The sequence below is a fragment of the Chelonia mydas genome, chromosome 16 (genome assembly GCF_015237465.2).
Source record: "Chelonia mydas isolate rCheMyd1 chromosome 16, rCheMyd1.pri.v2, whole genome shotgun sequence".
Taxonomy (NCBI): Eukaryota; Metazoa; Chordata; order Testudines; family Cheloniidae; genus Chelonia; species Chelonia mydas.
The window spans coordinates 7,881,227-7,895,488 of NC_057857.1; the positions used below are offsets into that span (position 1 = coordinate 7,881,227).

The window sequence follows — 14,262 nt, forward strand, 5'->3', positions numbered from 1 at the left end:
TCCCCCAAGTCTGTGCCACGTTGTGATGTGACCATAGAAAGATTGGTCCAATGCTCGAGGCACTAGCCTGAGGCTCTTGAGACTTGGGTTTGATTCCTTGATCTGCCACAGAGCTGGGCAAGTCACTTGGTCTTTCTGTGCCTCAGTTTCCTATCTGTAAAATGGGGATAAACAGCACTACCTTATCTCAGAGGGGTATTGTAAGGATAAATACATTCAGGAGTGTAAGGTGCTCAAATACTCCAGTGATGGGAACCCTACAAACACCTAAGACAGATGGAGATCACTCCTGCTGTATCTTTGAATGGGGACACACCCTCGTTCTTCATCACCATCCTTTATATCCACTGTGGGCCAGACGCCCCAAGAGATGTAGTCATGATGGCAGTGGGCACCCTGCTAGGCTCCGCTCTTCACTGCATAGGGGAGCTATTCAACCTTTTCCCTTTCACAATCAAAGACAGGCCAAGGTGCTGGTACCCTCCCAGATCGGGCCAGCTTTGGAGATGGAGCCCCAGCCACACTGTGTTTGTGTTGGAGTGAAAGGATACAGAGCCTGGTCCAAAGCCCACTGATGTCAAGGGAAAAAGAGTCAAAGGGCTTTGGATCAGCCTCATTAGGCTGGATGGAGTGGACAGAGGAACTTGCGAACAAGTCAAAGGGAACTGCGAGGGGTCTGATAGCTCAAGCTGAATGCCAAAGGGCAGGACGTTGCTCGTTCTGGGCCTAATCCCTGAATTCTGTACACACACAGAACTCCCAGCAGTGTTGGGCATGCCAGGAATTCAGGATCAGGTCTCTTGGGGACTTCACGATGCGGCTTCAGGCTCAGTCTGGCACCGGAACTCATTATGACTCTTTGTTTTCATGTTTTTTCCATTCATTTTTTAAAAATCTTCTCAACAAATACAAATGCCACCCAATGCGAGTTGTGACTAGGGAGGGTGATCCCAGAAAGAGCGTGCCGTGTCCTTCATCGGAGCAGAATGCAATTCCCAAACAGTCCCAATGCATCACAGAGCACACTTGGCAACTACAGTTCAGAGGAATCCTCTGTTCACAGTGACATTATTTTGACTTCCCTCTTATTCTAATTATTATTGTGAATGATCTGTACTGCGGTAGCACCAATGAGCCCCAGTCGATGGTCTACATAATACTTAGGGATGGTCTAGATAATACTTAATCTTGCCTTGAGTGCAGGGGACTGGACTATAAGACCTCTCGAGGTCCCTTCCAGTCCTATGATTCTATGAAAAAAGATGCTCCTGGCCTCTAAGAACTTGTAATCTATAATGCCTGGTCTCCACAGGGAAAAGTGACTGCATTTAGGTCAGGCATAGCCCACATGTACTACCTAAGCCCAAACTAAACGCACACTTTTCTCCACAACCTACAAATATAACCTGTGCACGGCCCTGAATCTCTCTGGGTATGCCGTTCCACTAGAAGCGAAGCTGCCCCAGATTTGGAGTCGCCGTAATCAGGTTCCACTGTACCCCAAAGCCAAAATAAACCCACTTGAAATAAAATCAAACCAGCTTAAAGAAACAGGCGTCTTAAGTACAGAACTCTTAGGAGTTATTGCTACAAAGGGCGAAGGATGCAGGACAATGAAACAATTCCGTCAACGTTCTGGACAGGAGCAATGTTTTGATAGAGAAACGGAAGGAAATGACCGGGCATCGGGCAGGATACGAGCCCTGCAATTGTTCGTGTGCCCGATTGTGCACACATTAAAAGAGGGTTTAAAACAATTAATGTTTCCTACCAGTGTGGGTAACACACACCTGAGGTTGTTGCAGTGAGAGAACACAGAAGCTCTGAGGAGCGGGACCATTTGTTTGTTGTGTCTGTGCAGTGCCTAACCCAATGGGGCTGAGGTCTCTAGGCACTGCCATCCTCCCAATCACTTGGGAAAATTCTCAGCTGATGGAGACCAGCGTAGCTCCAGTGACCTCAATGGCGTGAGGCTGATTTACACTGAAGATCTGGCCCCTAATTCGCTTTTTGACATTTATGTTAGTTTTTGCCCCAGTGGTATGGAACGGCATCCCAGCACCGTTTGTGGGAGCCAGTATGGTGTTCCAGTGCTTCTGATTACCGGGCTGCCAGCTCTCCTTCTGGAGTGGGGAACCGGGTCACTAATCCTGTCACGCTTCTTCCCTTCCTTTGCCATTCATGCCCACACGCTCTCTCCAGACAATTGCATACCCCACTATGTCCCATAGACAACCCCTGGACATCCCTGAAACAGACCACCCGCAAAATCCCGCTCCCTCAGAGAGACACCCACGATATCCCATAACAGATCCCCCCCCATATCCTCTCACCCATACACTAAATCCCTCTCACCCAGAAGCTCATCCCGAACACTTCCCCATCACCAGATCTCTAGTTTACCCCATGTACCACAACCCCCAAACACGCCCTCATCCATCCACAACCTCCCACTACACATACTCTACCAGCCTCCCCCGCGGCATACCCTCTTGCTGTCCACCTCCCTTCATCAGACCCATACCCTGCCACAGTCCTTGAAACTGAGTTCCCCACACTACTTTATGGGGGGCGAGAGCCCAGGATTCGACTGGTCAATTTCACTTGTTCCCCTGCCCTAGCACAATGCTGCAACATCTGAGTTGCAAAAGGCCTTGCTAAAGGTCATGATTTTATTGAGAGTCTTGTGATACTCAGTGGTTTTCTGAAAGCCCCAGTTTCTGGAGTTCATGTTGTTTCGTGAGAATCTCAGCTTTGCTTTTATCAAATATGAAATTTCTGGCCCTCATGATTGCAGAGAAAAGCTTGAAAATGTAAACCCTTATATGCTCAAAAATCACATGGCAAACAAAAGATTTCCAACGTTTTTGTTGTTTTGTTTGTTTAATCTCATGATTCTTTGAGTACCTAGGTTTGGCAATATTGCAAACACAAAGGAAGATTAAAATTAATTAAAAAACCCTCTTTTTGCAAGAAGAATTCATACAAACTTGTGTGTATTGACTTGGGTTTGGTAAAAGATGATTGTTTTACAAAACCTAACCTGAGAAGCAAATTTGCTCTTTCCTGCTAACCTAGAAGCAGATGATTCATACAATCACAGTGACCTTTGGCTGAAACTCAAGAATAGTTTCTCACCACTTCTCCAGAACTTAATCAAAAGTCACTTTGAAGTGGGGGGGGGGGGGGGGGGGGGAGGGGGGAAGGGGGGTGATGGTCTCCAGTCCTGGACAGTGAGTGAAAATGAAAGAGACAGAAAGGACCGGAAGAAATGATCAGATTAGAGTAGACACCCTGCCTCCCTTCCCTTTCTATGAGAGAAAGGGAAGCAGGTTAGGTTTCTTTGCTGCAGCCAAGAGAGTGATGGAAAGGGAACCACGACTGCTTGAGACAATAAATAACAAGTAGCAAAATATAACCTAAGACTCAGGAATCCTTCCAACCCCAGCGACCCTGAGGGCGACCACAGATGAGAGGGGCTAGGGAGTACGATCTGCCAGCCAAACAGGGCGTTGATCAGCAGTCTGTCCGGGCATCACACACAGCATGACGCTGACAGCTGACTGAAAGGGGAAATAACGGGAAGGGAAAGCGCCCTGCCCCCACTTTGAGAAGTCAGCCTGGCTCTGCTCATCGGTATTATCCATCTCTGGTTGCAGGCTGCTTGCCCCCCCCTACACGCGGACAAAAGCCCCATACCCCCGGCGTTCCCTTTGCTGAGCATGGCTTCAGCCGCTTTCTGGGAACTTGACCCAGCGGAGCCCAGCTGGAGGCAGGCAAAGCTTGGCATGCCTTCACGTGAGCACCAAGGCAATCGCTGCATTTACTGGCTCCTTTCTTGTCTGTGCCCCTGCTACTTTTGCCCCCTTTTCTGTTGTGAAATGCTCGAGTGAGCGAGGAACCTGAGTGTTTGTGGATGGTAAGGGGGCGATATAGCTCAGGCCTGTACATATGCTCCTGAGCTCACTCATGACCTGCAGCACCTTTGCTGCTCCTGCCTGGTCCGTGCGCTGCTCTGCCAATACCCCGGGCTTGTCTCCACCCCAACTCCGCTTTGCCAGCGCACTCGATCCTGTCCTGCGGTCCTCTCTGCTATCCCAGCCCAGCCCGCGCACTGCTCTGCCAACAACGCACCTCAGCCCTGACCCGCAGCACCGCTCGACTGGGCCACAGCTCCGCCCAAGGGCCCTGGAGGGATAAATGTCCAGCTCACCTCCAAGCGGGTCGCCCCCCAAAGCCGTTCACCTCAGAGCAAAGGAGAATTCCAAGAGCGAGATTGCAGCAGCCAGCAGCTGCTAAGCCTCACTTCAGCCTGAAGATAGGGGCGCCGACGCAGGAGGGGAGGAAGAGGCTAGAATGCCAACCAAAAGGGCATGCCCCACTTTCCGAACCACCAGCCCTCCAACAACCCAGGTCCCTTCCCCTATAACAGGGATCGGCAACCTTTGGCACACGGTCCATCAGGGAAAGTCCCTGGCGGGCCGGGCCGGTTTGTTTACCTGCTGCGTCCACAGGTTCAGCTGATCGCAGCTCCCACTGGCCGCGGTTTGCCGCTCCAGACCAATGGGGCCAGCACGTCCCTCAGCCCACGGCACTTCCCGCAGCCCCCATTGGCCTGGAGCAGCGAGCCGCGGCCAGTGGGAGCTGCGATCGGCTGAACCTGTGGACGCAGCAGGTAAACAAACCGGCCCGGCCCGCCAGGGGCTTTCCCTGACGGGCCGCGTGCCAAAGGTTGCCGATCCCTACTCTATAACATTCCTCCCAGACAGTTCACCCCACCTTCCCACATGCCCCCTGCCCCAGTGCCCAACGAGAGCCCTTGGAAAAAAGTGTATTGGTTTGGAGATTAAACACCTGGTTACCATAACTATCCCTGTGGGCTAAGGCTAAAACTGACTGCACTTGTGACCTCGTTCTCTGGAAGGGAGCAGCAAAGCAAGGGGGGCCCGTATAGAGCCATCGGGACATCTGGCTGCTGGGCTCGGTTCACGGGACGGAACAATGGTTTGAACCTGGTGCCATAAGAGCAGATCATAAGACCTAATTCTCTGCATGGAGAGGGGAGGTTGCCAGACTCCCATTGCTGGCTTGTCAAACCCTGGAGAGGGAGTAAAATACCCAGGGACGTGTCTCCTTGAGAGATGGGTGGGGGATTCTCCCAGACACGTCTCCATCTGCCCCTGTGGGCAAACACAATCACAGCTCAGGAGTGATCCGAGCCAAGCAGTTCTTTAACCCGAGGCGCAGAGAGTCAGAGAGATGAGTCCAGCTAACACCCTGCTCTCATCAGGACCAGACTCCTGCCTCCTACCATAACGGGGGTGGGGGCCTTCACTGGGGGGCATAGAGGAGGAGGAGGCAGGAGACACCTGCTAATAAAGTCCAAGGAAGCCCCGTAAAAGCCCAGCCATGACTGCCTGCTGCCTGTCGCTCAGGCTCACCTAGGGGGAAGGTTTTTCTCTTAGCAGCCAAGGAGTCTGCAGGTGAGTCAGTTTAGGAAGAGGCCTGTTCCAGCCACACAGCACTAACTTGCCCATCTGCCGTGTCTGTAGTGCAGCCGTACAGCGAGAGGGGGCTTCGCTCCCAGAGCAGGGCGGGGCAGGTCACTTATAGGAGCGGCACGAGGGTCCCTGGGGTGTCACCCAGAGACATAAGAGGAAGGTGAACTTGGGAATGGAAGGGCTTGACCTGCAGCCACCGAAGGCAGTGGGAGCAGGAGCAGGCTCAGAATTAGGCAGATCCTGAGCGAACAAACCACACCAGCCCCAGGGCCGAGAGGGGAGCTCCGTAGCAATGATCTCGATGTCGACTTTGGCTTTGCTGCTGAGGCTGCCAAGAAGAATGCTAAAATAGAGGGGCATGTGCCCCTGTCCCACTAGGAACTGGACCGAGACCCCTTCTCCAGCTGGCACCCTGGCTCTGCCCTGAGTTGGGCAGAGTGGAGGGATGAGGACACATCTATATTCCCACATGAGCTGCAAGAACATCCAGGCAAGCAGAAGGCAGAAGAAAAACTGCCCTTGGCACGGGGAAAAAAGGGAATGAAGAGCAGAGCTAAAACCCCAATGGGATGCCAGAGGACATGGCCAAGGAAGCAGAGGCACGTACATGGCCTGCCTCCCTGCATGGCCACAGGCTGCACCTCCCCTCCCCTTCCCAGCCACCCCACCCCCTCCCTAGGCAAAGGCTGCACCCCCACACTCCCACCCTCCATGCTAGGCACAGCCCGCGCCCTCCCTTTCCTCTCCCCTAGATCCCCATGGGCACATGCTGTGTCCCCCCCTTTCCCACCCCAATAATTTACAGCCCCAACTCATCCCAGTGCCAGACTTGGGGCAGCGTTTCTGTAAAGCAGGACGAAAGAAATGGTGAGTCCTCCCACCTCTGTTCATTTAGCTGTGAGCCCTCATTAGCCAAGCCACCTCTCAGCATGGGCAGGACCCCAGGAACTGGGCCCAAACCGGCATGACCCCATGAAGCAGGCAGCGGGCACAAATTTGCCTCTGCTCAGGAACCCTCCACAGTGCAGTGAACCCATTTCGCTGCCCCAGAAAAGCATCCCTAGCAATTCCACCCCTACAAGATAAAGCTGCTAGATTTCCCCCAATCCTTCAGAGGCTGCCACAGACCCAGAGGAATTAAGTCCCTCCAGGTCTTATGCACTCTGATGGCAGCATAAAGGCGGGTAAGCTTGGTTGTTGCTAGCAGGGCTCGAGCATGGATTCCCTGACCCAGTAGGGACCGGGATTTTCTTTGCTATAGACTATCCCTCACAGCTGGTTCTCAAACTACAGCCTTGTCTGCAATGGGGTTATAGCCACCGGTGGAGTTACCTCAGTGCAAATGCCTATGTCCTTGCACTGGTGCAGCTACAGTAATATACCTACATGAGCGTCTTAAGCCTCCACCCTAGGCAAGACCTAAAATCAAAACCAGAATCCTGCTGGAGACCCCCACATTTAAATCCAGCTATTGCTGCTTGGTTCTGTCCCCCCTGTGGGCTGGACCCCAGCATAAGCTTTAGCAAAAACACATTTTTTTCTAAGAGCCAAGTGCTTTTTATTACTAACAGGCCCATTGGAGAGCCTGTCAGCATCTCGAGGCATGCACACAGCCCCGGGGGGATAGAAGGAGGGAAATATTCTAACATGGCTGTGGGCCCAGGATTTTACTATGCTGCCCACCGTGGCTACTGGGAACTCCAAAGTTAAGGTGGGATAGAACTTTAACCCTCCTACCCCAAAACATAGGCCGTTAGTACTAAAACTAAAGGAAATCTCCATTAACTGGTAGCAGTATAAGATGTATGACACATAGTCAAGGTTCTAATACAATCCAGTAGAAGCGCGCTCGCTCACACTCACATACCCACCCACCCACCCCCTTCCCCCGATCCTGCGTTTTCATTTATTACTCTAGTGCTGAGCCAGCTAGCCCACTCCTGCTTTATTTTACATGTTGATTTCAATAGGACCAGTCCTGTATGTAAAGTTAAGTGTAAGTGACTGCAGCACTGGAACCCCTGTATTTTCACCATGCTATACAACATACACCCCACATCAAGACCTTTGGGTGTGCTCCGTTATCCCCAGCTTCCTTTTCTCCCAGGAACTTAAAGAGAAATCGAGTTTCCTCCAAACCCCCAGGGGTGGCAGCCCAGCTGAACTTTCACTTTTGACACATCCACCTCCCTGCTACTATTACCCCTCTTAGAAATACTCCCCAGGTTTGTAATTTAGCCAAAGGTAATATCAAAATGAGCAACCCAGCAATGCACAGGGTTGGAGGTAGCAGCAATGATCCACCCAGCCGTAAAACCGACATGGTCTCCTTTATCCTGTCAGACTCATCTTGCCCCTTTGCCATGCAGAAGATTCCCTCCGGAGTTGAAGGGCCAGACTCTGATCTCAGTTAAAGCCAGTGGATTTTAATGGCATGGTTCCAGATTTACACTGGGGTGAGAGCAGAATCTGGCCCACATACTCAGCAGCCTTTTCTCTTTCCCCTCACTGAGCAATGCTGACTAAAAAGGAACGCTACCAGGTCAAATACGGTCCAAAATATACGTTTTGTGAGTTCAAGTCTTTACACAACCTTAGACCAACAGAAATGTTTCCAAGATTTAATACAAACATTTTCACTGGACTTTAAAAGTAAAAACACCATTCACCCTCTGTACCATTTGTATGCCAAACATTGCAGGGCCTGGCTAGTGGAATGTGAAACTGACTAGAAACTGACTCAATACAAAGAGTGAAAATGACTAGTCAAAACTGACCCTTGCAATCCAGGGAAGTTAGGAGGTTAAATACCTTTGAGGATCTAGGCCAGGGTGTCTAAAGTTAAAGCCCCATATATGGTCACCTTAAGCAGTGTTGCCAACTCTTGCAATAACCTTGATATTTGGTGTTTTACTTAAAGCCCAGTGCTGCCAACTGAGAAAGTGAGAATTTCAGCTTTCATTATTTAAAAGAAGTAGTTTCTAGTCCTCCTGGTTGTAGAGAAAAGCCTGAAAACATGCCTCAAGTGAAACCCTAAAGGTTCAGCAACTAGAAAGCAAATGGAAAGATACCCCCCCCCCCCATTTTCTTATTAATTTCATCATTTTTCAGCCAATGATATGATTTTTTTGAGGCCTGCCATGATTTTTGAATGCCTGGGGTTGGCAATCCTGCAAAAGTGGCCCAGTTTTCCAGAGGCACTGAGAACCCGCAGCTCCCATTGTTCGCAGTCAGATCTGAGGGCACTCAGCATCCTTGAAGCTCATGTTGCCATTCTTTAAGTGATTATACATGGGGCCAAACATGAATAATAATGAAATACCTAGCTCTTATCTAGTGCTTTTCATTAATAGACCCCCAAAGTGCTTTCCAAAGGGATGGCATCTCATTATCCTCGATTTACAGATGTGGAAACTGAGTCAGAGAGGGGATGTGACCTGCCTAAGGTCATCCACCAGACTAGTGGCTGTGCCAGGAATACAACCTGCCTCCCATTAGCCCCCCACATCCCCCCCTTTGGAAATTTAGACCTATTTTCACTGTCCAAGCTGAGTGAAATGCAAAAAGGAAACTAACAGAATAAAGAGTGAAAAATAACTTTAAAAACATCTTTTTCTGTTTAATCGTCTAGTCTCTCATTATGCCTAATAGAGAAGGAAGTTTTCTGCAGGATTTTTAAACCTGCCAGTGTGCCTTGTGTGTTAACTGAAGCTGCAAAGGGAAACTTGATGGAATGACAGCCCCTTGTATCTGGACATCTTCATATTCCCAGGCCTCAAGCCGTCTCAGCACATTCCATATTCAGTTCGAGTTTTTGTCTATGCCACTATCATTAACGGCACGTCAGCATTTCCAGTCAAAACCTCTAGTTTGGGGGACTTTAAGTAGGCCATAAGAATGTGTCCTGGCTGAAATTTGGCATGGGGAAATTCTCAGTACAGCAGGGAATTATGCCTGGCTTGTAAAACATTATATACAAAGTTCAGTCTATACATAGAGACTGAAGTTCTATGTACACAAAAGAAAGGAAATAAATGACAAACAAAGCCTAAAAGTTATTTCTGAATTCATAAACTATTATAATTTAAAATTAATGGAACATTTATCTTATCGTGGAATAACTTATTTTTATAATACCTCTTCTCTAGCACTTTTCATTAGTAGATCTCAAAATGCTTCACAAAGGAGGTCACTGTCTTTATCCCCATTTTACAGATGGGGAAACTGAGGCACAGAGCGGGCAAGTGACTTGCACAAGGTCACCCAGCAGGCTGGGGGATGCACTGAAAACAGAGCCCAGGTCCCCTGAGTTCCAGTCCTGTGCTCTATCCTCTTGAGTGTGGCCTCGCATCTGACACAGCAGCGGCATTCCTTATATTAACACACAAAACCTTCATTCCGTGACAGGTGAGGTCACAGCAAGGTGCCCCCCACCGACCCTAAATCTTCAAAGCCTGGCACGAAGCAGCTAAGGGCAAAGTCCCCTGCATTCCTTGCCCCCTTCACAATGCCTACAGCGCTGTCAGTGACACTCCACCAAGCTTTTGCATCCATCTCCAACAGGCATTGAAAAGCCGCATGGGTCTTATCCTCCAACAGACTCTCTAACCTCATACCTTACCACGGCCTTTGCACGCTATTGTATCAAGAGGCTGGCACATCCGGCTGGCATGCAGCAGCCCACACCTTTCCCTCGAACGGGTCATCCCGAGTGCATCAGAAATGACACAGAATGTTCTTCACCACCTCAAGAATACAGGCCCCTGGGGTGGAGTGTGGCAGACATTCGGAGCCAGTAACTATAGACATGGGTGTTTTTCCAGCCCCCCCCACCCCAAACCCCTTTTAAAAACAGTGACATGAAATCCCCATGAAACGACAGGAGGTAGTTTTAGGCTTGCAGGGTGCAATTCATTACCCAAGCAGGGATTTACCCGTCACCAGGCCTTTAACTACATCTCCTGAAAAGTGCCCTAGGATCTGTAATGCATGGATCTTGGTCTGACATCTAAGACGAGAGATGCACTACATTTCTTCCCCACTATCCCCCTTAGAAATGTGCTAAGGGATTATCTGGTGTTTACTCTGCAAGGACCTGGTCCCGTTTATCTTGCTAATGTGCGTGGTGCCCTTGAGTCCATCAGCTCAACTCATTCGAGTATGTGTGGGGGGACACATAAAAGGTCTAACACAAAGCCCAATGGAACGACTGTCAGTGAGGTTAAGATCTGGCCCTAATTCAACAGGCTGTGACCTACTGAGTCAATAACCTGTGAGGTAAAATGCCTGCAGCTGTATAGGCCTTGACATGAGATCAGCTGCAGCTGAGCACAAATAAAGCCAAGCATCAGGCCAGATGTGCAGCCCTCGCTTTGCATCGCCTGCCTTCTTTGCCTGCAACTCTGACCCTCGCAGGGGTAACACACTTCTCTCGGCACCCACAAGCTGCACACTTAAAAACCTGGCAGCTTGCAATGCAAATCCTGTGCCATGTCCCCCTCCCCATCATGGCTGAAACGATGTCGGGTTTATTTCAACCCAACAACATTTAGCCCCTTCTGAACTTCCCAAAGCCCCAGTGGTGAATAGGGATTAGCAGGGGGTCAATACGCATGCGCTTAGGGTGCTCTGCACTGATCTTTAGGGTAATTCCAACACCAGGAGGATGCGAGGTCATTGCACGTCACTCTAATGCAGCTTGACAAGTCTCCCTGCCAGTAATGCTGCTCTGGATGCTGGCCTTAATCCCTGTCTAGATACAGCTGTCACCACCATCAAGATAAAGCCTCTGGTTAAGAGATCCCCTTCCAACATCAGGGTTGGGAAGAAGAAAAATGGGAAGGACCACACAGAAGGGATCATGGGGCAAAGTGAGGGGGCAGAAAGCCTGGCTGAGAACTCTCAGATTACATTTGATATGAAAGGTACATTTTAAAAATAGTTTATAAAGGGTTAATAAATGATGAGCTGGTGTTTTAACAAATGGTTAATCAACTGCTATAGACCCAGTCGATTCTGTAACAAGTGATGAACTATTTATTCAAACATCTATTCATCATTTATTAAAGCTTTATAAACTATTTTTGAAAGGTACCCTTCAAATAAAGTATGGCCATCTTACGAATTCTGGGGTGCTGTTAATGATCCATGTTTAAGGAAATGAGTATTTTTAAACCTCTCTTTTTTCTAAGAAAAATAAAGGGAACTAAAACTCAAACCAGCCCTTGCAACATCCTCCAGGCAACTACATGCAGGGTTAGATACCAATGTCTTGAAATCCCCCTGTTCAGTCCCAGACTTGACTTACTGCCACATTTCCCCATCAGTGAGCAGAGAGCAAACTGATGAAATGATCATGAAATCCTCTTGCCACGCTCTTTAAGAGTAAACTTGAAAAAGTGCAGCAGACTTTTTGAGTTGAAAGAGACTTAAAAAAAAAAAATGTACAAGTTTCCCCCCCAGTAATAAACATACCGGTACTTTAAACAGTTGCCTATTTATAAAGGAAACATGCATAAAGCCCAGAGTGGAAAAAAAAAAATCTTTTGACTTCTGAATGCAGCTTGGATTTTAGTTGCCAGTTTGCTCAGCTGGCCTTTTTGTTGAATGCATAACAAAGGAATCCTGAACCCCGCTCTCCTCTAACCGCCAGAATACGCTCCCTTTAAGCAGGGGGTCCTACAATCCAATTCCCCTGATCTAAGCAACAGAACATACCCCCTCGAAAAACAGGCGTTCTGACTTCCGCTCTTTTGGTCTAACCCCCGACTACAACACCCCATCCCCGAGGTGGTAACAGAACCCAGGAGTCCTGCTTCCCAGAGCCCTGCTCTAACTACTAGACATCACTGCCCAGATCCCGGACTCAAATCCAGGAGTCCTGACTGCTAGAGCTCTGCTCTCGCCACCAGACAACATTCCCCCTGCCCCGACACATACCCTCTTTGTGTCCCCTGAGATTAATATCCAGAATAACGAAGACGTTTTCCCACCTCTGCCTCCCCCAGAGACACAGGGGTGAGGGACGGGGTACACGACTCCGGTTTCGGGGCAAGGGAAGTGGATTAGCCGAATCCCAGGTTCTTGTGCAGCAAGTCAGCAATGCTTGGAGTGTCTCCTTGGTTGCCTAGTGAGCTTCACACACACAAACCAGCCAGCATGCCATGCCACTTCTCTGGGTAACCACAGCAACCAAGGCTCCAGCTCCAGGACACACACACAAAGATCTGTTGCATGAAGCTAAGATTCTTTTAAAGTCCCCCCCCTTTTTTTTTCCTTCTTCAGGTTTAAGGAGTCTTTTGCACCTTGAAACAGGAATGCAACAGCAATAAGAAACCAAAACAAACTCACTGAAACCAGAGGTGGCTGCAAGACCCTGTCACACGTTCTCTGGACATGGCCAGATGTGCAAAGCTTGTTCATCTTTAAACCAGTTCTTTAAAAGCCCCCCCCCGCACGAGGAAGGATTTTTCGGGGGCGGGGGAGGAGGGAGGTTAATGAGGCAGTCTCACTTTTACAGTCTCACTTCGGATTAAATCGCAGCCCTAGATTTGCTGGTGAACTTTCGAGCATCCTCCCACGGCAAACGCACATGGAATTTGCAGCGGGGCAGGCAGCTGGGACTGCCGGAGAGGGGGGGCTGAGCCCCGGCCCCCTGCTCGCCTTGCACTCAGCTGGGCTCTCACCTGGGCAGCCGGCGGTTCGAGTCCTCCTTTCTCCGGGCCAAGCAAAGTTTCGCCCACTCTCCCCTCCTCAGTCCATTTCCTGGAGTCACAGATTGCGAACAATAGTCCCCAGCCGGAGAGCGGCAGCTGGGAGGGGCGGGGCCTCAGACCTCATTAGCATAATCACAGGCCGGCCTCCCCATCCGAGCGGCCGGAGGTGGGAACCTCAGCTCCCATTCGCATCCTGCAGCCGATGTCCCGCACGAGGAGCGAAAGGGCGGGGTTTTGCCCTGTATTTGCATGGCCCCTCACAGGTGTCCAATCAGAGGGCGAAGGGGCGGGGTTCTCTTCCCTATTTGCATAATACATGGCATGTCTCCAATCAGAGATGGGCAGGGGCGGGGTTCCAGGCTATTTAGCATAATACAATACATACCGCCCGTCCGAGCTGCTGGGGTGGTATTATCTTAATGAGGGACCTCAAGCCTCTACAGCGCCCTGGGATTGGGCAGCAAGAGAGAAGGGGCGGGGCCGAGATTCAGCCCTCCCTCCCCCCAATTCAGCTGGACCTACCTGCAGCCACCCTAGACCCCCGACCCACCCTAGACCCGAACTTCCCTCCTGCAGCAAGGGGGTGTGTGCAGGCAGCAATTCCCCCTGCTTCTTGGCTGGTTTGAAAGCCCCCCGCCTGTTTCGCTCTGCTTCAACTGCCCCCCTCCCTAGCCTAGCCAGCTCATCTATTTTAGGGGTTTGTAGGGCCGCCCATCACTGCAGCGTCTGAGCCTTTTCCATGTTAAATCAACAGCAGCGGCAGAGTCTCTCCTGGACTTCAGGGGGTCTGCCAAGGTTCCTTCCCCACTCTGAACTGTAGGGTACAGATGTGGGGACCTGCATGAAAACCTCCTAAGCTTACTTTTACCAGCTTAGGTTAAAACTTCCCCAAGGTACAAACTATTTTACCCTTGGACTTCCACTGCCACCACCAAACTTTATCTGGGTTCCTGAAAAAATGTAGTTTGGAAACATCTTTCCCCCCCAAAATCCTCCCAACCCTTGCACCCCACTTCCTGGGGAAGGTTTGGTAAAAATCCTCACCA

At 50.0% G+C, this 14,262-nt stretch overlaps 1 protein-coding gene across 2 annotated transcripts in view; it reads right to left on the minus strand.

Annotated features, from left to right (window-relative positions):
• Window positions 1-13,331, minus strand: part of AKNA (AT-hook transcription factor) — a 73,076-nt gene extending 59,745 nt beyond the window's left edge. The window contains exon 1 of one of the 2 annotated variants that reach the window (XM_037879825.2): window positions 13,187-13,331. The gene's annotated coding sequence lies outside the window, so the exon portion shown is untranslated. The remainder of the gene's footprint in view (window positions 1-13,186) is intronic. The other variant, XM_043530332.1, reaches the window with a different exon arrangement.
• Between the last annotated feature and the right edge of the window lie 931 nt (window positions 13,332-14,262).